Source organism: Peromyscus maniculatus, chromosome 3 (genome assembly GCF_049852395.1).
Source record: "Peromyscus maniculatus bairdii isolate BWxNUB_F1_BW_parent chromosome 3, HU_Pman_BW_mat_3.1, whole genome shotgun sequence".
In the NCBI taxonomy this organism is placed as follows: Eukaryota; Metazoa; Chordata; class Mammalia; order Rodentia; family Cricetidae; genus Peromyscus; species Peromyscus maniculatus.
Window position 1 is genome coordinate 143671914 of NC_134854.1, and position 24030 is coordinate 143695943.

Genomic DNA, 24030 nt, shown 5'->3' on the forward strand with positions numbered 1-24030 from the left:
CCCTAAAAGGAAAGGAGAGCCCACATTAAGACCACCCGTTCTTACTGACCCCCAGGACACTCCCAAATAAAACAACAGCCAAGTCTCACAAAGAACTGGCACCAGTCCCCAGGGGCTGTACCCTGAGATTTGGCTGCCCGCTGCCCCAAGAGACAGGGTCCTGAGAGCTGAAGTCTCCTCCACACCAGCCTGGTGACAGCGGCAGGAGCCCCCCACGCCACCAAGAATGCTTCCGCCTAGCCCACCACATCAAAGACCACAGACGAGGTAATTTTTCTGCCCAGAGATGGGAGAAAGAAGGGCTGAGAGAAAAGGGAGGTTATATTTAGCGAGCGGGCCATGATAAAAGGAATGGGATGAGTCACCCAGGCCAAGCACAGCTCAGGCACTTAACCACCGCTCAGCACGGGGGTCACTGCCCAGCACGGGAGGTCGGCCCACCAGAAAAATGACAAGGCAGGGCAGAGCAGAGCCAGGGGCAGCCTGCCGAAGAGCAGGACGTTCTCGGGTTCTGGGGAAAGACAGACGCACAGAGGGACACACCAGATGTGAAAGTTAGGAGAGAAACAGAGAACACGGTATCATTTGGAGGCTGGTGGGGTGCAAATCCCCGAAGACAGGTGTCATCTAGTGCTTAGAGAGCCCTCTAGATGCTCAGAAGGCACAGAAAGAACTCTTGCCATTTCAGCCACAGCAGGTCCATTTAACCTTGCTTTAAGCCTGGAAAGGTAGGAAGATCTGACTCTCCCTAGCTCAGTGAAAAAAAAACCTCTACTCTTAAAGGAAGACTAGGAAAACCAGGCAGCCAGTAGGTCAACACCTTTCTAGACCAGCCGGCACAGCACGCCCCCGATTCCTATGTTCTAGCACATGGCCCCCTGTGTAGACCCGTGACCCAGGCTGCCCACTCACTGACCAAAATGCAGCCCAGGAAAATGCTTTCACTTGACCCTAAGAGGCTCCCATGTGCTACAAATGCATGTGTGACAGATTCAGCAAGGCCTCCAAAGTGCCGCACACATGCAGACACACCCACTGCATGCACATGTGGGCACACGCACGGGGACATCACAAACACCTGCATCCCCAGACGACTGGGTAACACACAGCCAAAGTCAGCAGACTGTGATATATGGGGCGCACAGTAAAAGCTTACATTTAGGGTGGCAGGGGTATTTATTTAACAAGGACTTCCAAACACCGTGCACAGAGCTCAGCCACCATGGGAGGTACACGTCTGGTCGGAGGGAGCGGGCCCAGGTTCTCACAGCTGCCTATTTTTAGCCTCTGGTTTTTCCTGCCCTCTTCCCCAGGGAAGGCCCCTCCCTCTGCTCTCTGGTCCACTGCTCACCAGCAGGATCCTGCCGCTGAACTGGAAGGTGGGGCTGCAAGGGCCTCAGAATTGCCTCCCCGCGCCTCACACTTCAGAGCGTAGACTGAGAAGCCAGACCAAAAGTAGGGGGAAGAATCACTTAAATTTCTCAAGGCAAGTAGCAATGCGGCTGTAGAGAAGCAGTGTGGAATGCCTGTTGTCCATCAAGGTTCAGAGCTTGAAATCTGCCAGCCCCCACCATGATTGATATTGTAGCTTGTACTTTACAGGTGACCTTCTTTCTGGCCACCAAAACAGCAGTCACTCAGCAGCCAGGATGGCTGTAATTGCAGCCACATAACACTGGCACCTCTTTCTATAGCACGGTTCTCTGAGGAGGGAGGAAGCTTGGTGCGGTCTTGCTCTAGACAAGGGGTTCTCAACCTGCGGGTTGTAACCCCTCTGGAGGGTGAACTGGCCTTTTCACAGGGGTTGCATATCAGCTATCCAACATACCGGACATTTACATTATGACTGGGGGTCATCACAACGAGAAGAACTGTATGCATCAAAGGGCTGCAGCTTCAGAAGGCTGAGAGACACTGCTCGAGAATCTTACCACGCGGCACTCCCTGCACTAAGGCTCACAGTTCTACACACATGCAGCTGTCACGGAATCACCACAGTAGACTGCCGTGGGTCCGGTCATCCTGGCTGTGACAGGGTGACCTGTCACTCCAAAACCTGGAAGTACAGGGGCCTTGATACTCTGAGGAGAATTAGAAGATTTTAACATGACCTAACAGGTTTAGACACAGCAAAGGAGATGGATCCCATGTAAATAATGTGGGTTGTTTTCTTTTTAACCTAGAGCAAAGGAAACGATAGCCAGCCAGTTAGTATAACCATTTGTCTTCAAGCACCACGCAATGCACATGAGAGGTCATCGACATACACGGTCTCTTCTGTCCCTGACACCACACTGCTCTCAAGCCATCAATGCGTAACTAGGAGACATCAACCCTCCACTCCTGGTTCTCTGGTCAAACGGTGTAGATACACGAACCACAGCCCTCCGGGGTGGCCAGTTCCAGCCCATCCTCCTCCTCCACTTGCCACTGGGGTAGAAACTCGTCGATAATCGTCAAATCCTCCTCCATCCCCTCCTGTTCTGGTGTCCAACATCTAAGAACAACAGCACCACTTCTGTGCCAGCTGGGGGGGGGGGCGGGGGGGGGGGGGGCCACGACAGGATGACACGGACACGGGACTTGCCAAAACCCTGAGGGGGGATGGGGCTTGGCAAGGTAGGCGTGTTCTCCCTCAGTCACATTTCAGCTCTCCCGGATCTTCACCCAGCGGCCAGACTGCTTTCACTACTACTACCCAGACTACACCCCTCCCCAAGATGTGTGATCACGCAGGTCCCGGGACCCTGCTCCCCTGAAGCTTATGACCCATCCTGGAAACTATGGAACAATACATGGAGAGAGATGGAGCATGACATTAGAGGCTGCCTCTATTCTGTTCCTTTTATAAAACAGAAGGTATGACAAAGATTAACGAGGTCCAATTAAGATACCTGAAAATATCAGTTACGGCCAAGTGCACGAATACATTCATCAGCTACCACTTACAGAGTACTTATGTGCCAAACACTGCTGCATGCTCCTGCATTAGCTCACTTCTGTCTTCAGAATAACACTCTAAATAGAGAGCTATCCTCACTTTGAAGGTCAGGAAAATTAAATTACAGTTCAGAGAAGACCATTACCTCCCAGGGTCATGAGGCAATGGAGACTCGGGCTGGCCAGTCCTGGAGCCTATGCCCCTTCCAACTCGGCCTCACTTGGTAAATTCAAATGTAGTGAACTCTTTGCTGCTTCCTATGAGCACACGCCATTATGTGCCATTCGATTTCTCCTACGCTTCTACAGATTTAAAACAACAACAACAACAGTGATTGCTAATTTGCGGGTATTCATTGGTGCCTGCCCTGTACCAAGCTGCCCTGGATGCAGAGACCCAAAGAAAAGGAATCTATATAAGAAGAAACTGGGAGGCTGAAATGATGGCTCAGTGGTTAAGAGCACTGACTGCTCTTCCAGGGACCCAGGTTCAATTCCCAGCACCCACATGGCAGCTCAGCTGTCTGTAAGTCCAGTTCCAGGGGATCTGACACCCATGGCAAAACACCAATGCACATAAAATAAAAATAGAAAATATTTGGGGCTGGGGATTTAGCTAAGCGGTAGAGCGCTTGCCTAGCAAGCACAAGGCCCTGGGTTTGGTCTTCAGCTCGGCGGGGGGCGGGGGGGGGGAACGGACGGACAAAATAACAAGAAGAAACTGAAGAAACTTCATTTAACTCAAGATAGACTACTACCTAGGCAGTGCTGCTGGACGCTCACAGCATGTCCCGCACAGTGCAGTCGGGTTCCAGCGGTCCCAGAGGATGATGCAATGCTCCGTTCTAACAAGCCTGTGGGCTATGCTCCTGTCACAGCCTGACAAGGGGCTCAAGCACTTCAAACTACTACCTAAGAGGTCCGGAACAGGAAAGACACGAGTGAATGAATGGGGAAATTAGGAGGACGAGCAGAACATAGAGAAGTATGGGGTGGCGTGTCGCTGGGAAGCAAGGAGGGAGGGAAGACACCTTGGGGACAGGAAGCACAAAGCTCATCATCCAGGGCATGGGGAGCAAGGGGGAGGGGGAGGGGGAGGACGGGGACAAACGATGAAATGTAGTAGAATATTATTTTAAGGTGTGTTACTGTGCCTGTCTAAAACACCTGATGGTCGAATAAAGAGTTGAACGGCCAATAGCAAGGCAGGAGAAAGGATAGGCGGGGCTGGCAGGCAGAGAGAAGAAATAGGAGAAATCCAAGAGGAAAAATGAGACGGAGGAGTGAGAGGAGGAAGGAGCCAGAGGAGGAGGAGGACATCAGCGGCCAGCCACCCAGCTACACAGCCAGCAACGGAGAAACAAAGAAAGGCCTACAGAAACAGAAAAGAAAGCCCAGAGGCAAAAGATAGATGGGTAATTTCAAGTTAAGAAAAGCTGGCAAGAAACTAAGCCAAGCTAGGGCGGGGATTCGTAAGTACTACTAAGCCTCCATGTGTGAATTTATTTGGGAGCTGGGTGGAAGGCCCCCAAAAGAGCCAAAGGAACAACAACAGGGAAGACGCAAATGCACCCATTGTTACACTGCTTAGCAGAGTTCGGATCTTGGATGTCCATGTGTTGAAGGCTGAGCGGTCACTGGTCTAAGGAACTATTAGGAGGTGGGACCTGTTGGAATACGTTAGGTCATTGAAGGCACGTCCTTGAAGGGGATGTTGGGACCTTAGCCCCTCCCCATCTCTGCTTCCAGCCACCATGAGGAGAGCAGGTCTCTCCTCCTCGGCACTTCCGCCATGGTGCATGGTCCCCACAGGCCAAAGGAACAGTGTCTTAGGGAAATTCAACTACTCCACCACCCAATGGCACAGAGGCTTAAAGCCATGCACTCCACAGTCACCTGGCCACCAGCCAGATTGTTCTGTGAACTATCTGCCCTTAGCCCTCACTGCCCACAATGAACAGAAAAGGAAACCCCATCATCGGCTCCACCCTGTGTCAAGTCTCCCAGGAGAAAGGCCAGAACAGTGGCCTCAACTCTAGTGATGCTCTCTCTCGGCTTCCTGGCTGGGCCACTTCCTTCACTGTCTCGGACGGTGGCACTACCCTTATTCAGCTAGTTCCTCAGTGACAGCAACAGGTGCTCGGACCACTGCAGTGTGCAGTCTATAAAGCGACAAGGTGGCACCAGGACAGAGTACCGTACTCAGAGACAGATCCGAGGCAGGGGCACTGTCACTGAAAAGAGCCTGCCTGCTCCAAATCCAGCTGCACATCTGAACTGGGAACGGAGGTGAGCAATGGGAAGGTCTCAGCAAGCTGCAGACCAGGGGGACATACAGCAACCCCTCCCCAGGGGTCCCAGATGAGGGTCCACGATGTCCTCTCACGGCATACACACCTGATACTAATTTCTACTCAACAAGTGGAACACCTCAGCACAGAAAACCTACCTACTTGTCCAAGGCCAGCCTCAATCCACCCAAGGAAAGAAACAATTGATAAAGGTTGTCAAAAGTCAAATGCTTTTCTGTTACGGTGTAGTAAGACAGCCGTAGTAATTCACTTCTCGAAAATTCAACCACATTTCCTAAGGATGCCCTGCAAGAGTCAAAAAACATAGTACCCAAGAGTTAGGTGACGTGATCCCAAGGTAGAGCTGATTGAAAGGCTGGGAGTCCCAGGGTTCACAGACCCCACAGTTCTGCATGCACCCTGTGCTGGGGCTGGAGCCACTCTCCTTCCTGTAAAGGCACGGGACTGGACTCGCTGAGATCCAACCTTCCACAGGCAGCCAATCCCGTCAACCCAGAACAAGCTGCTCTACGTGGGGAGATGCCCCAGACTCCCTGTGGCGCCCCCTCTCCAGACGCTTCCCACGCTGTGCTTTCCCTAAGACTCACTAAGCAAGCCTCCCTGCCCACAATTATGAGCCCTGCACTGGGCTGTGATGCGAGGTCCCCTCTGATACCCTTGAAACTTAGCAGCCGCTATAAGGTAGAGAGGTGGATTAGGGGCCAGGAGTGATGCTACATGCTTACAATACCAGCACCTGGAAAAGCTGAGGCAGGAGGATCACCAGTTTCAGGCCAGCGTGAACTGTCACAAAAACAAACCAACAAAACCAAAGGCTAGGGAATGAATGGGCTTTAAGGGCTCCACCCTTACGAATGAGTTTAATGCCACAGTCACAGAATGCGTTACCGAGAAGAAACTGGGTTGGACTGGCTTCCTCGGACTGGTACCTCCTGACAGCTTGCCCTTCGGCCACATGATACAGCAGCAAGAAAGCCCTGACTGGGTTCCATACTTTGGGACTTCCTGGCCTCCAGAACTGTGCCAGTCTGTGGTGTTTAGTATACAGTAGAAAATAAACTAAGACCCAAGACAAGCTGGAGTCCTCCATCTCAAATGGGCCACTCCACCCCACCCCACCCCTCCCCACCCCACCCCCACAGTCTGTTCCAATCTGCTGCAGTTCCGGCCTCGGGGCAGAACTAGCCAGACCTGGGGACATTTTGAGGGAAGGACAGGATAAACAGAAAATGAGGAGAGAAGAACATAATACGACAATGCCCACCAATCAACCAATATTAGGTCACAAAACTAAAGTTTTTGTGGTTTGCTACAGTTATAGAAAAAATCTATCTATCACTACTCTGAGTAGCCCAGTGGAGGGCTCGAGAGAGAGCCGGCTGATTAGCGAGAGGTGACTCTGAAGCTCTGGACAGAGTGCGAGCCTTTCTACACATGTGACTTGAGGGGACTTCTTTGTTTTAGTTTGGTTTTTCGAGACAGGGTTTCTCTGTGTAGTTTTGGAGCCTGTCCTGGATCTCGCTCTATAGCCCAGGCTGGCCTCGAACTCATAAGAGATCTGCCTGGCTCTGTCTCCCGAGTGCTGGGATTAAAGGAATGTGCCACCACCGCCCGGCTCTTGAGGGGATTTCTTAACCTATTTTCCCAATGGCAAAAGACAATCTGAGGGCTGGAGAGATAGCACCATGGTCAAGAGCACTTCCCGAGGACCCAGGTTCAATTCCCAGCACCCATACATAGAGGCCTGTAACTCCAGTTCCAGATCCAAAACCCTCTTCTGGCCTCCGCAGGCACTGCACACACATGGTACAGAGACACACGTGCTGGCAAAGCACCCATACACATAAAACAAAAATTAAACAAACAGCCTCAGAGGAAGGGAGTAACATGTGAAAACTCTGGGCCAGTGCCTGATACACAGCTAGGGATGACAACCGTGACCATTCCCGTCAATCCCCAATGTCAGAACACCAGGGGCAACATCAAACCTAGACCTCTCACTCAGCAGGCCTCGAACACAGGATGGCAGGAAGCACTCTTCGGGCCCATCCCTTCCTCTGTCCGGGAGTCAAAGGAAAGTACCCGTCTCCAGGCACCGACTGATCCCAACACTGACAAAAACACATAGCTGACCTTGTCCTCCATCCACAAGGCCCAGGCCCAGCTCCAAATGAAAAGCACCAGCAAGGGACCTTGCTAAATACGCCCAAGAACAGCTCACAGCAAGCCCTGGGCCCCCCACCTCGAAAGCCAAATCAGGGGTACTGAGATGGCCAAGCAGCCCCGTTCTCTTGATGGCTGGTAAACAACCACACCCCACCAGGACAGCCCAGGGTGTGCGAGCCGTCCTGATGCTCTCTGGGACAAGTGGACATCGGCAGAGACCCCTACGGAACTGGAGAAAGGCTGTGATATTTATATCAACTATGGGATTAAAACAATGTGATAGAAGAATCTGGTAATGGGAGGAGGGATTCTCCTGTACTAGGACGCAAGCTCCATGGGGTAGGAATTCTTGCCTGGTTTGCTTACTGCTGTTATCTTTAGCTCTTGACACTGTGCCTGGAACACTTGATTGAATGAGAGAGAGACAAAAATCCCATATGATTAAGGCCAAAAGCTCTGAGTCAACCAGAAGCGGATTCAGATCTTTTTCTGTAGCTATGTGGAAGCTGTGTGACGGTAATAAACCACTCAGCCTCTCTGGTTCTTCTCGGGATAAATGGCGATGATTTAATCCTCACAGAATGTCTAGCACAAGGTAATCTCTGAGAAATGAACACTATGAGCTACTAGCTTTCCCCTGCCAATGCCTCCAAATTCTCCCTAACTGAGGGTAGAAAAGCCACAATGAAGAATCGAAAGACTGTCAAGAGCGCCGGCCATTCACTGGTCTAGCCCAACTCCTATCCACCCAGCATGCTGTCAAACACACCAGCCCAACCTCCTCTCCACTCCTGAGGAAACTGAAGCATGGGGACGGTGTGCCCCAGGTCCCCACTAAGAACCAGCACACACCTACTCTCCTGCCCATACCCCAGCATGTCATCGAGCTCACCCGAGCATGTCCTAAGTCTCAAGATGGGTGCTCTTTCAGGCCACTCCAGGGCACTGTTCCTGAAGGCAAACCAGAACCCCAAGTCTCTCTTGACAGGTCTACTTCTCTGCACCTCAATGTACTGAGGCAGGGAGTGGAAAGAGATCTCAGGTTTGGACACAAGCCCCAGGCTAAGGTCACAGAAGGTTTGCACTGGAGACTGGTAAGGTCGCTGGCTTGCTCACTGAGCAGGTGCACAGCCCATGTTTCCTAAAGCCCAGGGTCCAGGGAAAAGAGTAATTTCAGTTTAGTCATAAATCTGGAAACAGTTCATGGTCAAAACAGAGTAACAGGAGCATGAAGAGGGGCGCCAGTGCTTTTAGTAGTACCTGGTGTGCTGCTTTGAAGGAAAACGGCCCCAAACGGAGTGGCACCATTAGGCAGTGTGGGCTCACTGGAGTAGGTGTGACCTTGTTGGAGGAAGTGTGTCACTGTAGAGGAAGGCTTTGAGGTCTCACATATGCTCAAGCCATGCCCAGTGAAATAGACCACTTCCTGTTGTCTATGGGTCAAGAAGTAAGAACTCTCAGCTCCTTTTCCAGCAACATGTCTGCCAGCATGCTGCCATGCTTCCCACCATGACAATAATGGACTAAACCTCTAACTGTAATCAAGCCACCCCAATGAAATGTCTTCCTTTATAAGAGCTGACATTGTCCTGGTGTCTTTACAGCAACAAAAACCCTGACTAAGACAGAAATTGGTACCAGGACTGGGGTATCGCTATGATAGGCCTGACCATGTTTTTGTTTGGACTTTGGTACTTTGGACTGGGAAAGCAGTGGAATGCTTTAAGCACTGCTTAATGGGCCATGGTAGTAGGAGCATGGACGACAGAGGTGTTGTAAATGATTTGAACTGGGAGGGGGGGGGGGCTGGCTCAAGAGGTTTCAGAGGAGGAGAATTTTAGTGTGTTGTCTAGAGATCATTCTTGTGATATTTTGGTGAAGAAAGTGGCTGCTTTTTGCCCAAAGAATCTGCCTGAGGCTAAAGTGGAGAGATTTGGATTAATTCCATTGGCAGAGGAAATCTCAAAACAGCCTAGTACTGACTCTGTTGTGTGGTTACCCATGTTCATGCTCATAGATTTATAATGAAAAGGAGGAGAAAGCTGAGGAGAAAAAGAGCACCAGGAAGTGGAATGGAGCTAAGTCCTGTGTTCCAGGAGATAAATAGATTAAGAAATGGACTAAGGGGAATAGTGACCTCAGGGTAAGATCCCAAAACAGCCTAGTATTGACTCTGTTGTGTGGGTATTACTGGTCACTCTTATACAGATTTATAATGAAAAGGAGCAGGAAAATGTAAATTTTGAAGAGAAAAGGAGCAGCATGAAGTGGAATCGAGCTGGAGATAGACAGATTAAGAAATGGAATAAAGGGAATGATGACCTCAGGGCAAGATCCCACCCAGCTAAATTTTCTAACTTGTAAAAAGGAATTAAAGGAAAGCTTAGAGCTAGATGTGATGGTGCACTCTTTTAATCCCAGCACTGGGAAGGCAGAGGCAGGCAGATCTCTGAGTTTGAAGCCAGCCTGGTCTATGGTGTGAGTTCCAAGACAGCCAAGCTTAGGCAGTGATGGTAACCACTGAAAACAGAGTTGGTGAAGATGTCATTGAACAAGGGGGCCATGTTCCAGCCCCAATAAGCAACAGAACTTGGCAACTTCATCCACATGGTTCTGGAGTTAAGGATTGAAGGAAGGGGTTATGGAATGTGCCTCCACAACTAAGGAAAGCCCCTGAGGCCAGACATGTGTCAGGGATGTCCCTGAATGGAGGCCTAGTAGAGAGGCCATTGCATGAAGCTGTGAGTTGAAGCCTGGATTGCCTTGGAGTCCCCAAGATATTAGAGATGCCAGAGCCATGGAACACCTGCCAAGGAGAGCTGCTAACAGGGAGTGGAACCAGCCCAAAGAAAGAAGTGTGTTGCAGTCAACAAAGCTGAATGGAGTTGGAGATCTGAAGAGCACTTTGACATCAGACATGGAGATGCAGAGTTTGGAGTTTGCTCAGCTGACTTTCAGTCTTGCTTTGGTCCAGTATTTCCTCACTATGCTCCCTTCCCTATGTTTTGGAATGTAATGTATATCCTGTGCCATTATACATTGGAAGTATGTGATCTGCTTTTTGATTTTGATTTTACAGGGGATTACAGTTAAGGGATTGTATGAATCTCAGCAGAGACTTTGAACTTTAGACTTTTAAATAAGTTTGAGACTGTTAAAGACTATGGGGACTTGTTGGATTGAATGCACTTTTGCATTATGATATAGCTACAAGTCTTTGGGGGCCAAGGAGTGGAATATGGTAATTTGAAAGAAAATGGCCCCTAAAGGGAGTGGTACTATTAGGAGGTGTGGTCTTGGAGTAGGTGTGGTTTTGTTGGAGGAAGTGTGTCACTGTGGAGGCGGGCTTTGAGGTCTCATATATGCTCAAGACATGTCCAGTGTCCCAGACCACTTCCTGTTGCCTGTGGGTCAAGATGTAAGAACTCTCAGCTCCTTCTCCAGCACCATGTCTGACTGCATGCTGCCATGCTTCCCACCGTGATAATGGACTACACCTTTGAACTGTAAGTGAGCCACCCCAATGAAATGTTCTCCTTTATAAGAGTTGCCATGGTCATGGTGTGTCTTCACGGCAACAGAAAGCCTAACTAAGACACCTGTTCTCACAGATCACAGTACAGTTGTGTGACAGAGGGACACTGTCAGTGCTGGCCAGGAAGACCTCACCTACAGCTTCCAACTGACCTTCGAAAGGAAGGAGGAGAAAGGAGAAGGGTGAGGCCAGCCAGCCTCGGTGGGTCTGCACTGACCTTACGCCTTGGTCCTCTCCAGGTCCCCAGGACACAGGGAAGGAGAACTGGATTCCCACGGGGCAGGAAGTGACAATGTTCAACACTCCAACCCCAGCAAGGAAGCAAGCACTGCAGGAGAACTCCAGCTCAGCAACCTGCTCAGTTATAAAATGGCGTTTCCCAGCCTTCCTTGAGACCAACGTGACTGACTGTTCCATCGATACTGGCTATGCGACAGAAGACGTGGGTAGGTGTACCTTCCAGAAAGATCCTTTAAAGATGTGAACCATCCACATCTCCCAGAGAAATCTGTTTCCTGCTGTGGTTTGAACTTGTGACACAGAAGCTCATGATCCTTGAGGCAGAGACATCATGGGGGTAACTGAGGCTAGGTAAGCCCAAGAGCTTGGTGTCACCATGGTGGCATTAGTGACTTCATAGTTAAGACAGGGCAGGAAGCTGTCACCAGATGCTGAGATAATACCAATGCCACTTCTAGGGTTCTTGGCTTCCAGAAACATGAACCAAAATTAAAACAAAAAACAAACAAACAGAAAAAAAAACCCAACTTTGGGGGGGGGGGGGTCTCATGTAGCCCAGGCTAGCCTTGATCTTGCTGTGTAGCAGAAGCTAACCTTGAACTCCTGGTTCTCGGCTGGGCACCACCACAGGCAATTTTCAACTTCTACTCTTTACAAATTACAGAAAATGGACTCAGACATCTGTCTTCTGTTTTCCCGGAAGACAGAAATAAGACAGCTGGAGATCCAGCAGCCACACCTGACCATAAGGCAACCCGACACTTCCGGTCCCAAAGCATCTAGGCGAGGGGTACTCCGTGTGCGGTGCAGTGCCGTGGCTTACCTTCTGCGGCCATCTCCTGCAGAAAAGCCCGGAAGCTCCTCCGGCCTACCTCCCACTGCCGAACTCGGCAGCTGAGACTCCACCCAGCCAGGGTGACTTTAGGGTCTCGGGCCATGTGCTCCATACATTGTTCCTTAAGAGGCAATGCTCTCAAACAAAGATCGAGCTGAGCTCACTCCTAGGAGAGACCATGACAGCAGTAACTGGGAGCTCTTACCCAAGAAAGAAAAGAAGGCTGAGCCTCGGCCCGGCTGTCTTCTTCTCCAGTGAGTCTCAGCCTCACCCACATTCTGCAGAAGCTGGAACACGTTCCCTTCTTCAATGCAAAAACGGAGGGGAACTCTGGCCAAGCACTGGAGGAGTGGGCCACGGCACAAGCACACAGCAGCCAGCAGGCGCGACTGACCCCGAGGTGGGCACACGAGGGGCATGTGCCTGCGGGCGCTGTCTGCTAGCGGAGGAGGGGCAGCAAAGAATCGGAGGGGTCAAGGCAGGGGCGTGGCTCTGTGACAGAGCGCATGCCTGGAGAGTGTGAGGCCCCGAGTTCACCCCACCACCTTATCATCACCCTGGCTGGATAGGTTAAGGAAATAAACGCTGGCAACTGTGTGAACAGGATCCTGCCGGACCAGGAAACTAAAGATAAATAAAGGGAGAGAAAACCTGAAGAGGGATGAAAAGAAGAGACTATTCGGATGTAGGAGGCCCTCGGGGAGCAAGGCCCGGGGTTGGCCAAGGAAGCTGCGTCCTCCCATCTTTCCTCCGCTCTCTCCTGGAGAAGCAGAAGGAAAACAAGAGCAGTGAGCAGATGCTCCGGGTTCCAATGTGTGTTCCGGCCTCGGAGCGTGGAAGGGACATCCCAGCAGGATGGGTCTCTTCAGTCTGTTCCTGCCTGCTGCTACAATCTACCCCTCCCGGCATTCCTCAGTCCTCCATCTCCAACACTGCTCAGTGTCACTGGACAGTGAGTGCCTCTGTGTGTGTAAGGGTATATACGTGTGTGTGCGCGTGTGTGTGTGCGCGTGTGCGTGTGCGTGTGCGTGTGTGTGTGTAATGTGTGCGCGCACGTGCACAGGCAGGCATGCTCCAGGGCCTAGGATGTGATCAACACAGAGTCGACAAAAGCCGCTAACGGGTGGGTAGATGGCCCAGCAGTAGAGAGCATTTGCTACACAAGCATGAGGTTGTAAGTTCAAATCTCTAGCTAGGCATGGCCAAACACATCCCTCAACCCCACACAGGGCAGGGTGGGGTGGGGTGGAGGGCACAGACAGAAAGACTGCGGGGACTTGCTGGCTACCAGCCCCGCTCCGGGTGCAGTGGAAGACCCAACAACGCCCCACGTCCCCCTCTGGCCTCCACATACCCACCCCCGTGTGCACACACCACACAACACACAATAGAGGACTCGGCGAACATTTGCTGTGCACCTCCTCCTCAGTGTCACGTGTTCGGGGCAGAAGAGCGGATGCCCTGTCGCCCCGGAGCTTCGGCTCTCAGGAGCTGAGACACACATAAGCACACCCAGGACCTAGCGAGAAGTGCACACGCGCGTGCTGTGGAGGCGGGCAAGGCGAGGGCAGAAAAGTGGTGCCGGGACACAGAGGCATGAGGAGGCAAGCTACGGGTCCACCAGGACAAGGGACAGTGTGTACCCCACGGGTAAGGGGGTTGGTGAGAAGGGCAGCCAGGCTGGGAGGGCTCAGGGCTCCACGGAGGCGTTAGCTTTTATCCAGTACCGAGGACCTCCCTGCAGAGGGCCATGGGCAGAATACAGACGGCAGAAGGTGGCTGTGTGGGCAGGTGGAGCAGAGCTCGGCCAAACCCAGGGGCCTGACTGCATGAAGAAGCCAAGGTGAGAAGAGCGTGGGGGCGGAGCAGACAGGGGCTGTGTGGGACAGGACAGGAGGTGTGACAGGGTGGCAGGCATGGCCCTGACAGTCTTGCTGTGAGAATGTACCAGAAAGGAAGGACCAAACTAACTGCACACAAGCATCTCTTCCTACCGGGGCTGGCCAGCCCTGGCACTCCCAGGGCGCGGGGGAGTAGGTCAGTCCCGGGTAAGCAGGGCAGTCGTCCCTGGCTGAGGTCCTTCTCCACGTGGAACAGGCCCAGCCAGCCTCTCACTCCCTTTTTCCCTGTCTCCCAACATGGCTGGAGACATCCCTCATCCATCCCTCATCTGTCCTAACCAAGACAACTAGCCAGACAGGGGAGCTCACACCTTTAATCCCAGCACTAGGGAGGCAGAGGCAGGCAGATGTTTGAGTTTGAGGCCAGAGCTCTAAAGGTGAATGAATGCCTCTTCTCAGCACACAGCCCATTCCTGCAATTCCCCCCACACACCAATATGGGCACCTGGGTGCTCCCGAAGGAGGCAAGCATGCCTCCACATAACAGGAGCAGCAGACAGGGAGGAGAAAACAAGCCGGAAGGTCTGTGCCCTCGCCACACTCAGCTCTGCCAGTCACCTCTGAACTGGCGGCTCGGACCACACCACCCTACTGCACCCACAGCCTGGCCGGTCCTCACTATCCTCCACAGGGCAAAGGGAGCCAGCATCACTGGTCACCTGGAGATGCACCGCTCAGATCCACACAACCCTGTTCGTGAACATTCCAACTGAGACAGACTTGTAAGACTGACAGGGACAGGAACTTGAAAGGAGGCAAAACCACAAGTCCATCCCCACTGACGGCAGGAGCGAGTGGCAAGTCTGTCAACCGTGTGTCTGCCTCCGCTCCGTGCTCAGTGTAAAACAGCCCCAAACGACACACACGAGTGAGGCACCACTCCCAACCAAGGAGAAGATTAGCCTAAGCGCTGCGGTACAGCAGCAGCATCCTTCTGAGCGCTGCGCCAATGGTGTGCCAAGTGAGTCAGGACCCCGAGGCCAGGACGGAACAGCTCACACAGGCCAGGGACAGGGAAGTGGTTCCCACTGGGCTGGGGAGGGCAGGGCGGTGGTTCCCACAGAGCCAGGGAGGCACAGCAGCATGGCCAGAGCCGGGCCAAGAGGATGTGCCCAGGAACATGGAACCCAGCAGGTGTGAGCACGGAATGAAGGTGGACCAGATGAGAACCTCGGCACAGGGAAGGCAAGGCTGAAAAGGGAATACCATCATCAACCAGGCGTCGTGGTGCACGCCTTTAGTTCCAGCACTTGGGAGGCAGAGGCAAGTGGATCGCTATGAATTGGTCTATATAGTGAGTTTCAGCACAGCCAGGGCTATGTAGAGAGACTCTGTCTCCAAAGAAGGGAGGGGGGGACCACCTAACAAATTCTGAGCACCAATTCTGGTAGACCTGGTTTAGGGTACCAGGAACAAGCAGTTTCCAAAGACATTCTGAAAGAACTAAGAGTGGATTTGGCGGCACAGGGCACACCACACAGCTGCACTCACTCACATCTGCAGCCTGGCTCAGGGAGCAGAAAGCGCGCACGCGTACACACACACACACACACCACACACACACACACACACACACACACACACACACACACACACACGATTCTCTAGCCCATGTATTATCCATGACATTCCCAAGAGCACCAGGTTTAGAGAAGACCCTGCTGGGGACACCAGCACATGGGAAGGCAGCTGAGATGTTAGTGACGTCATCCCGCTCTCCTACACTGCATACAAACATAGGAAATTGAGGCAACCCTTCCCTCCCCCGGCAATCCGGCGGAGTGACTGTTCCTATGTGCAGGGCCTATTTTGCCCATTCCTTACCCTGCCATGGCGTTAGCCTTCCTTCGCTGTGACAGAAGACCTGAGAAAGTCGACCTAAAGGAAGGAAACACTTCTTTAGCTCACGGTTTCCAAAGTTTGCACGTACAATCACTTGGCCCCATCACTGGGCCTGTGGTGCTTCAGGACATCACGGCTTTAGTGTGAGGTAGATGAAATAAATCCATTTACCTCATGGCAGCCCGAAAGCAAAGGGACTCAGCATGCCCCCAGTGACCTAATTTCCTACTAGTAGGACTGACACCCTGCCTCCAGGTTACACCACCTTCCAATAGTGCCTCAAGCCAGTGATGAAGCCTTGTGACACTGGGGGGAGGGGTGCCTTGGGGTGACACTCAAAATCCAAACTGTCACACATGGCCGGGCACTGGCCTCCCTCTGTGGGAACCCAAGCGATGAGGACAACAAGCAAACCTCAGACACCCCAGGGCGCACGGGTAAAACCGTCCACTCACCTGGGCCCACCCACCTCTACAGTGCAGTGCAGGCCACCGTCATCCCGGGTTTGGTGCCTGGGGAAAGCTAGGCCTCACTGAGAGGCCTCACTGAGAGGCCGGAAAGCCATCTCCACGCCATTCACCTAAACCCAGACCCAAGTAAAACACCTTCAGAGGCAGTGTGCTCTTGACTTCAGATGCGGGCCTCTTAACCAAGCAGGCAAACGGCTCAGGCTCACACAGGCACAAGGTTCCTGGGGATGTATTTTAAGGGCACGCTCCCCACTCTACTGTATTTATAATATACAACTAAAATCCTGAGACTCTGTTTACACACTTCTGGCCAAGGGAGGTGAGCCAGCTCCCCAATCCCAGGCCACACCGACTGAAACAGAGTCAACGAAGTGGTATCATCACTCCTGGGGCTGGGCTCTGTGTCTCACAAGGACAAAGCTGGGGAGAACACCAACCTCAGCCTCTCCCCGCTTCAGCTCAAGCAGGAAGTCCCGCGATGGCAAAGCCACGGAAGGCAGCTTGCTGTATGGGGCTGTCACTCTGTCCCCCAGCACCCCCCTCCCATCACGGCCTTTGCATGGCGTTTTCGTCTCCATTACTCTCTAGGTAGGCATAAGCCCCTAAGGCCAGTCTTGCAGTCCTTTCTACCAGCTGCCAACCGAAGGCATCACCACACAGGGGCACCGCGGCGAGCACCGGGTCACCACGTGACCATCTGCCCTGGTAACTAGTGGCTGTGTCTGGGTTACCTACATGGTTGGGTTTTGCTCACTGTCTCCACACAAAGCACATGTCCACACTCACTGCCAGCCATGGCTGCGTGGGAGAGGGTTGTCAACCGGATCAGCTCAGTGAAACTGACTCTCGGTGAGATAACACCTCCTGAACCTGCGCCAGCTGTCACGCATCGCTACAGCACACAGGACGGTCCCAGACAACAGGCTGTGTGAGGGCGAACGTGCTTCACAGATAAGCTGTTCCTGCACAGGACGGCAGCAGCCATTGTACACCAGCTGGTTTCTAGCCTGAGCCAGTCCTCAGAAAGTAACTCTCACTTCATCTACAAAGGACAAGGTTCAATGACTTGCGTTTCATTAAAAAAAAAAAAAAAAAAAAAAGACTTGCTCTACGCAGATAAATTCCAGACTCAGAGGCCTTTGGAAAGAGCGGCCATAGGCTCTGGCTTTGGCTGCGGAGCCTGAGGATAACAGCCCGGCTGAATGTGGCCAGCCTAAACAGGGTAAGACAGAAGTCAACAGAAGACCTGCCATAGCCAGGAAGCAGACAGGGGAGGCTCCGTGTGGGTGTGCGTCCTCGACAAGCCCAGCAGCGGGCCTGTCCCTACATCCTGGGGCACGGCACCCAGTGACGGAGATCTCTCATCTTGTGCCTGAGAGATGATGGATTGTCTGACTCTGCTTTTTAGAGACAGGATCTCCTCACATAGCCCACGTGGGCCTCAAGTGCCTAACCTCAGACTCTTGGAGGTGGGGGTTATGAGACAGGCCCCGCACACCTGGCTTAGGTACAGCATCAAGGATTTCCATAATACCTGGTTGGTTTGGTTGTTGGTTTGATTGTTTTAAGACAGGGGCTCACTGTGTAGCTATGGTTGGCCTGGAACTCACTATGTAGATCAGGCTGGCCAAGAATTCACAGAGACCTTCCTGCCTCTGCCTCAGGGAGTACTGGAATTAAAGGCATGCAACACCATGCCCAGAAATACCTGGGATTTTTTTTTAAATTCTGGAATTAGCACAATGTGATTATAATTTCAACATCAGAAGAAGTGCTCTAGGCAAGTCACTTCTACCTGACTCTGGGGCAGTTTCCTGCTACATGTGGGGTGTACCATGCCTGCTCTCCTGCCCCTAAATGGTGCAGACTATAAAGGTATCAGTGGTACCTACAGCAGCAGGTGTCGAGCCAGACACAGTAGTGCTTAGTCTCAGCTCTCCATCTCAGCCCTCAGAAGGTGGAGCTAGGACCAGGAGTTCAAGGTCATCTTCAGCTATGAAGCTAGTGTGAGGCCAGCCTGGGTTACATGAGATCCTCTCTAAACAAAACAAAACTTTAAAAAGCACCTGTCATTTAATAATCACTTATTACACGTGATGGGCATTAAGAAACATGTGTGTGTCCCAGTCCATTGGGCCTTTACAAAATACTGACAGTGAGGGACGATTGCCAGCATGGTTCTACAGAAAAGGAGACACAGAAAGATCCAGCAACCTGCCCAAAGTCACACAGGGGTGAACCAGCTGGAACCTGACCCCGGGAAGTCTAGGACCAATACACTAAATAGCCTTCTGTAATTATGTCTACTATCTTCATCCAGAAACCGCGGAATGAGCAGTTACAGTTGTCTGCAAATTACAGATGAGAAGAAAGCAGCAAGCTGATTTTGTCCAGCTCGGCAGCTTCAGAGCCAGGAGTGCAGCGGGCCGTCTGACCTCTGCAGTCTGCGCTTTCTCAATCGGCCAGTGTGGGACTCCTGTCCAGAGCAGGGGACACCGCCTTCCCAAGGGGACAGGGTGAAGGGTGAACTAGATGCCATGAGCCTGCTCCCTGCAGTCTGCCTCCCACGCAGGAGGCTCGTCCCGACACCAGCTCCTCAGAGATCTGTCTGGCACGATGCTCTAACTCCAACGCTCAATGTCCCCCACCTTCCCTAAGACACTCTGCTCCCCAGTTTGACTAGCCCAGGGAAGTGGGAAGGCCGGGAGATAATTGTAAAAACTAGAAGGGAAAGAAGAATGAGTGGAACAGGAAAAGTCCCCCAGTGGAATGAGGAAGTAGGTCCTGAGGCATGATCCAGCACTGTGACTACCCGACACTGCCACACAGCACTCGGGGGACTTCACTCTTCTAGGAAAAGGTCACAGTGTAGGGTTCGCAACCCACCGCGCAGGGAAGACAGGCCTAACCACAACGGAATCCAGCCTTTTTTGGCAGAAGAACTTCTTTTCGCCATCAGCAATTTCTTATCTTTCTGGGACAGACAGCTCTTCCTCACAGCCCGCTGACTGGAGGACTGCCCAACACTCAAGAGCTACCACGAGTCCAACCTCTCCCCGTGGGCTCCTAGTGTGTTACTCACAACGGCGTTTCTTCATACTGTGAGGAGAGCGGGGCGCACATGGTTAGGACACCGTTCACACATGCCGTAACACATGATGACCCTGCCCTGTAGACCCCCGGGCCAATCCCCTGCATACACACATGTACACTAATCACCCACAGCATGAGAAGGCCTGGAACAGACAGACACCTCGACAACAGTTCCAAACAGACAGACGGGGGACAGTGAGACGGCTCAGTGAGTATGGCCCTTGCTGTCAACCCTGACAAGCTGAGTTTGATCCCTAGGACCTACATAGTAGATGGAGAAAGCTCAGTCCCAAACAGATATATATGCTAGACAATAGAATCACTTAATAATCTTAACTGAAACATAAAAAAATGTTAAATGCTTGTAAAAATTAGCAGAATGGAGCTGGGCGGTGGTGGCGCACGCCTTTAATCCCAGCACTCGGGAGGCAGAGGCAGGCGGATCTTTGTGAGTTCAAGGCCAGCCTGGGCTACCAAGTGAGCTCCAGGAAAGGCGCAAAACTATACAGAGAAACCCTGTCTCGAAAAAAGCAAAAAAAAAAAAAAAAAAAAATTAGCAGAATGGGCTGAGGCTGTGGCTCAGTGGTTAAGCACTTGCTCAGCACAGGCCAGGCCCTGAGTTCCAGCCCAGTATCACAGTAAACAATAAATAAATCAAAGTTTCCCAGGAGGAAATTTGAGGAGACCCTGAAGGTTAGGTACGGCCAAGTTCAGCTGAGGGAAGAGGAAAGGAAGAGAAACAGGGTAGCAAGCCCAGACCCAGACACCAAGGTTCTCTGTGAGGAACAGTGAGCAGAGAGGAAGTAACCTTGGTGACCTTGGCCTGAAGTCTGGACCTGTGTGTGTCACTGAAAGAACAGAGATCTCGGGGGCAAAGGCCAGGGAAGCCAGGAGACACTGCAGAATTGGGGAGGCTCCGGAGCGCTGCAGCTCCTATCCAGGTCAGACAAACCCACCGGTCCTCGGAGTGAAAGGGATGGAGGTGGGGTGCAATCTGTGCTGGGGTGTCTTTGCAGCGGCCGCCAGGTCTACATGCCATCCCCAGCACCCCAAGAACGGCCAGCGGCATAAGTGATATTAGCATGGGAACCTGATACTTCTTAAGAAGTGAAAAAAAGTAAAACTAAGAGCAAATAGGATGCTCCGACACTGTAAGAAAATGGACACAGCTCCAACCACCGAGACCTCCTTATGGGACCCTCAAAAGGACCTCTAGCCAGTGGGAGCTGGGAAACAGGGAAGACACCCCAGGGTGACTCCAGCTGGTTAAGGGCTCACTGGAAAAGTGGATGGAGAAAGAGGCTTGGTATACACATCTGGAACTCGGAACTCTGGCACACACACCTGGTTCCTGGTCAACAAGTGAGGAGAAAATTGCTAAAGGAAGCCTCATCAGGCCCTCCCCAGGTGACGTGGGTGTGTGTGGACAGCTCTGAGAATGCAGGAGTACACGGGAGGCCTCCGAAGGGGAGGTCCCAGACAGACACTTTCTGGAAGATGCTGTCTGCAACCTGGTGACCCTGCACATGCAGGACCTGGGTCGGAGGCCTGGGTTCCGAGGTCCGGAGCCAGAAGGGATGGGGAGGCCACCGCATTTCCTTTCGGCATTTTTGGCAGCATGGTGGCGGGAGGCAAACAGGGCGGAGTGAACCCAGGAAAGTCTGACTAGTGATTCAGTGCCGGCCACACAGAGCTTCTTCCCACCTTCATAGACATGACTTCACCAAGCCCTCAGGTCCTTTCCTGACAGGTTCTCACAGGCAGGTCACAGGGAGTAGAGAAGAAGGCTAAGCCCAGGAGCAGCCTTCAGGAGACCAGAGAGGCACATGGCAGCTGACTGGAGAACACAGAGGAGGCGCTGGGCTGACTTCTCTCCGCTCTGCCAGAAACCCAGGCTGTCTCTCACAAATGACTCTATGAGTTTAGGAAAAAGTGAGTGTCCCAAAAGCGAGTCCCAAAACAAGTGTCTAGGATTCCACAGGCCAGACTCACAATCTGCCTCGCCCTCCTTGTGGATGAAGGACTCTAGCTGCCTCAAATCACTTTTAGACAAGCCAAAAACAGACAAAGGATGGGTGAAGTGGGGTGGGGGGGATGAATTTTATCTCTAGGGGCACCTCAGGTGATCCCTCAAAGCCTACATGTGCCAGGCCAACGACAGCAGCAGAATTAAACTGCTGTTCTACATTTCTTGGTGTGTCTTACAGACAGTGTCCGTGTTCGGCACCCACTGAATCCACAGGGTATCAGGCACTGTGTTGGATCTGAGAACAAAGTGAACAAAACCCTTACATCCAGAAAGAGAGGTACAGGGGGGAGCAGTCAGCAGAGCTCATACTGTGTGCCCTGACATGGTCTGTGAGGAACAGACCAACAAAAACTGAGGAACAGGTCTGGAGGGTCCTCCTTGGCGCAGGTGCAGAAGGAAGGCCCTGGTCACAGGAGTGCTGCTTTGCCTGACATGACAGAGCTATGCTGGGTGAAGGCAGGAACTTGAGTTTCCTGGAACAAGGGCCAGGGAGTTTAGAGTTCAGTGCCAAGGACAGCAGAGCAGGTGAGACTATGTGAGGCCAGGCCGGACATCTCAAAAGATTTGGATACAAACATTTGTTTTCTTAAGAGCGCCAAAAGCCGCCTTCTTCCTTGAGACACAAATACATGCTTGCTGAGCACAGTGGCAGGCACCGTTCAGCCCAATACTTGGAAGGCCAAGGCTAGAGAACTGCTTGAACCAGGAGTTCCAGGCCGGCCTGGGTAAAATCACGAGACCCCCCCATCTCCAGGAAGGACAGAGGAGAGGAGGGAAGCGAGGGAAAGAAGGAAAGAAAAGAAGAGAAGAGAAAAGAAAAAAGAAAAGAAAAGGCCGAGCACAGCGGCACACACCTCTGATTCCAGCATTCAGGAGTTTAAGACAGGAGGATATGAAGTTCAAAGCCAGCTGAGGCTATATGAGCCCCTATCTCAAAACAAAACAAGAGAGTGAGAAGACAAGACATGTTTAACTCAGCACATTAAAGACAAACTGACAGCCGGGCAGTGGTGGTGCACGCCTTTAATCCCAGCACTTCGGAGGCAGAAGCAGGCGGATCTCTGTGAGTTCAAGGCCAGCCTGGTCTACAGAGAGAGATCCAGGACAGCCAGGGTTGTTACATAGAGAAACCCTGTTTCAAACAAACAAACAAACAAACAAACAAACAAACAAACAAACATATACATACATACATACATACATACATACATAGACTGATGAATGACTATTTAACATGTAAACCAATGGCCAAAACTGTTAGCCTTTGAGAAAACATATCCGGAAGCTACACCTGACTCCATCAGAATGGTGCAGCTCACTGGAAACGGTAACTTGGAGGTAAGATGTGTCAACAGGCTCCACAGAGAGGGTGGGACCCAAGCGGAAACTGGAGTCTGGAGATAATTAACTGAGCCAGCCGGGTGGCGTGCTCCAGGCACACCGCAGGCGCACAGAGCAGGGCAGGCAAGCACAGAGACTGGGAGAACAAGGGCTCCGGGGAGCCCCTGGGAGCACAGCATGGGAGCACAGCATGGGAGCACAGCATGGGAGCACAGCGTGGGAGCACAGCGTGGGAGCACAGCAAGCTCACCCCAGACGCGCGGTACCCAGGCCGTGGTCAGCTCCAGGGAGGCCCACCCTTCCCAAAGGTCTCATTAAGAGACCAGAAGTGTCAGCTAGGCAATCCAGGGCCCCGGGCTGGAGTCCCAGCAGACACATTTCAGGAAAAAAAGTGGGTAAGACTGTCTACCACAAGAGAAGGAGGAGCAGCAGACAGCTATGATTTGCTGAGATTTAAAAAAAGGGGGGGGGGGAGAGATGCCAAAGAGAAGGGAGAGGGGGGGAGGGGAGGCCAAGTTGTTGCAGCATTATGCAAGCAAAATTCCAGGCATAAGCCAGGAAATTCAAAGGTCATGGTTCCCACAGCAACAGTAACCTGACCCGTCCGCGTATGTAGCCTTTGGCAGTGCCAGGACCAAAGCAACCTATCATGCCGATGCTCACCGGGCAGCTCCCGCCAGCTCCACATACCTGCTGCAGGCACCCCCACTAAGTCTGCACATGCCCGGCAGACCACACCCTGCTGCGTGAAGATCACCTGGTGCCCAGGCCAGACTGCACCAAGCCCCACCACGGGCTTGGCAAGCCCGATTCTCCTTGGCAGACCCTGCTCCTGCCTCCACCCACACCTGCCCGCTACGGGTTTTTAATCTTAGCTCCCTGTGGGGTGTATAACCACGGCTTATCCAACTGGCTTGGTACAAGAGGGAGCAGGGAAATGGGGGGGGGGCCTTAAAGGTTATCGACACTCCCTCCCCTCCCATCTGGTAGCGTCCCAGGGCTCGCCAAGCATCACCACATGGAGAAACCGGGAAGTGGCAGGGGTAAATGTTGTACTTCAAAGGATGCCATCAAAGACATGACAAGAGGACTGCGAGATGGCTCAGCGTAAGTACAGGAGCTTGCTGCTAAGCCTGGCAACGTGAGTGGATCTCCAGAACCCACGGAGTAGAAGGAGAGAACTTCCCTAAGATGTCCTCTGACCTCCACAAGCATATGCATTTAACAAAAAAAAAAAAGTAACTAGAAGCCAAGCTTGGTGCCTCCTACCTGTAATTCCAGCCCTCAGGAGGCAGAAGCAGTTCAAGGACAGCCTAGTATCAAGAC

At 52.3% G+C, this 24030-nt stretch overlaps 1 protein-coding gene across 25 annotated transcripts in view; it reads right to left on the reverse strand.

Annotated features, from left to right (window-relative positions):
- The window catches only part of Mical3 (microtubule associated monooxygenase, calponin and LIM domain containing 3), a 209638-nt gene that overhangs the window by 143385 nt on the left and 42223 nt on the right, over window positions 1-24030 (reverse strand). For 2 of the 25 annotated variants that reach the window (XM_076567846.1, XM_076567845.1), the window contains exon 2: window positions 15754-15807. The exons of 21 other annotated variants lie outside the window; for them this stretch is intronic. The gene's annotated coding sequence lies outside the window, so the exon portion shown is untranslated. Of the gene's footprint in view, window positions 1-12016; window positions 12195-15753; window positions 15808-24030 lie in introns of those variants that run through there. 2 more of the 25 variants (XM_076567847.1, XM_076567868.1) reach the window with 2 other exon arrangements.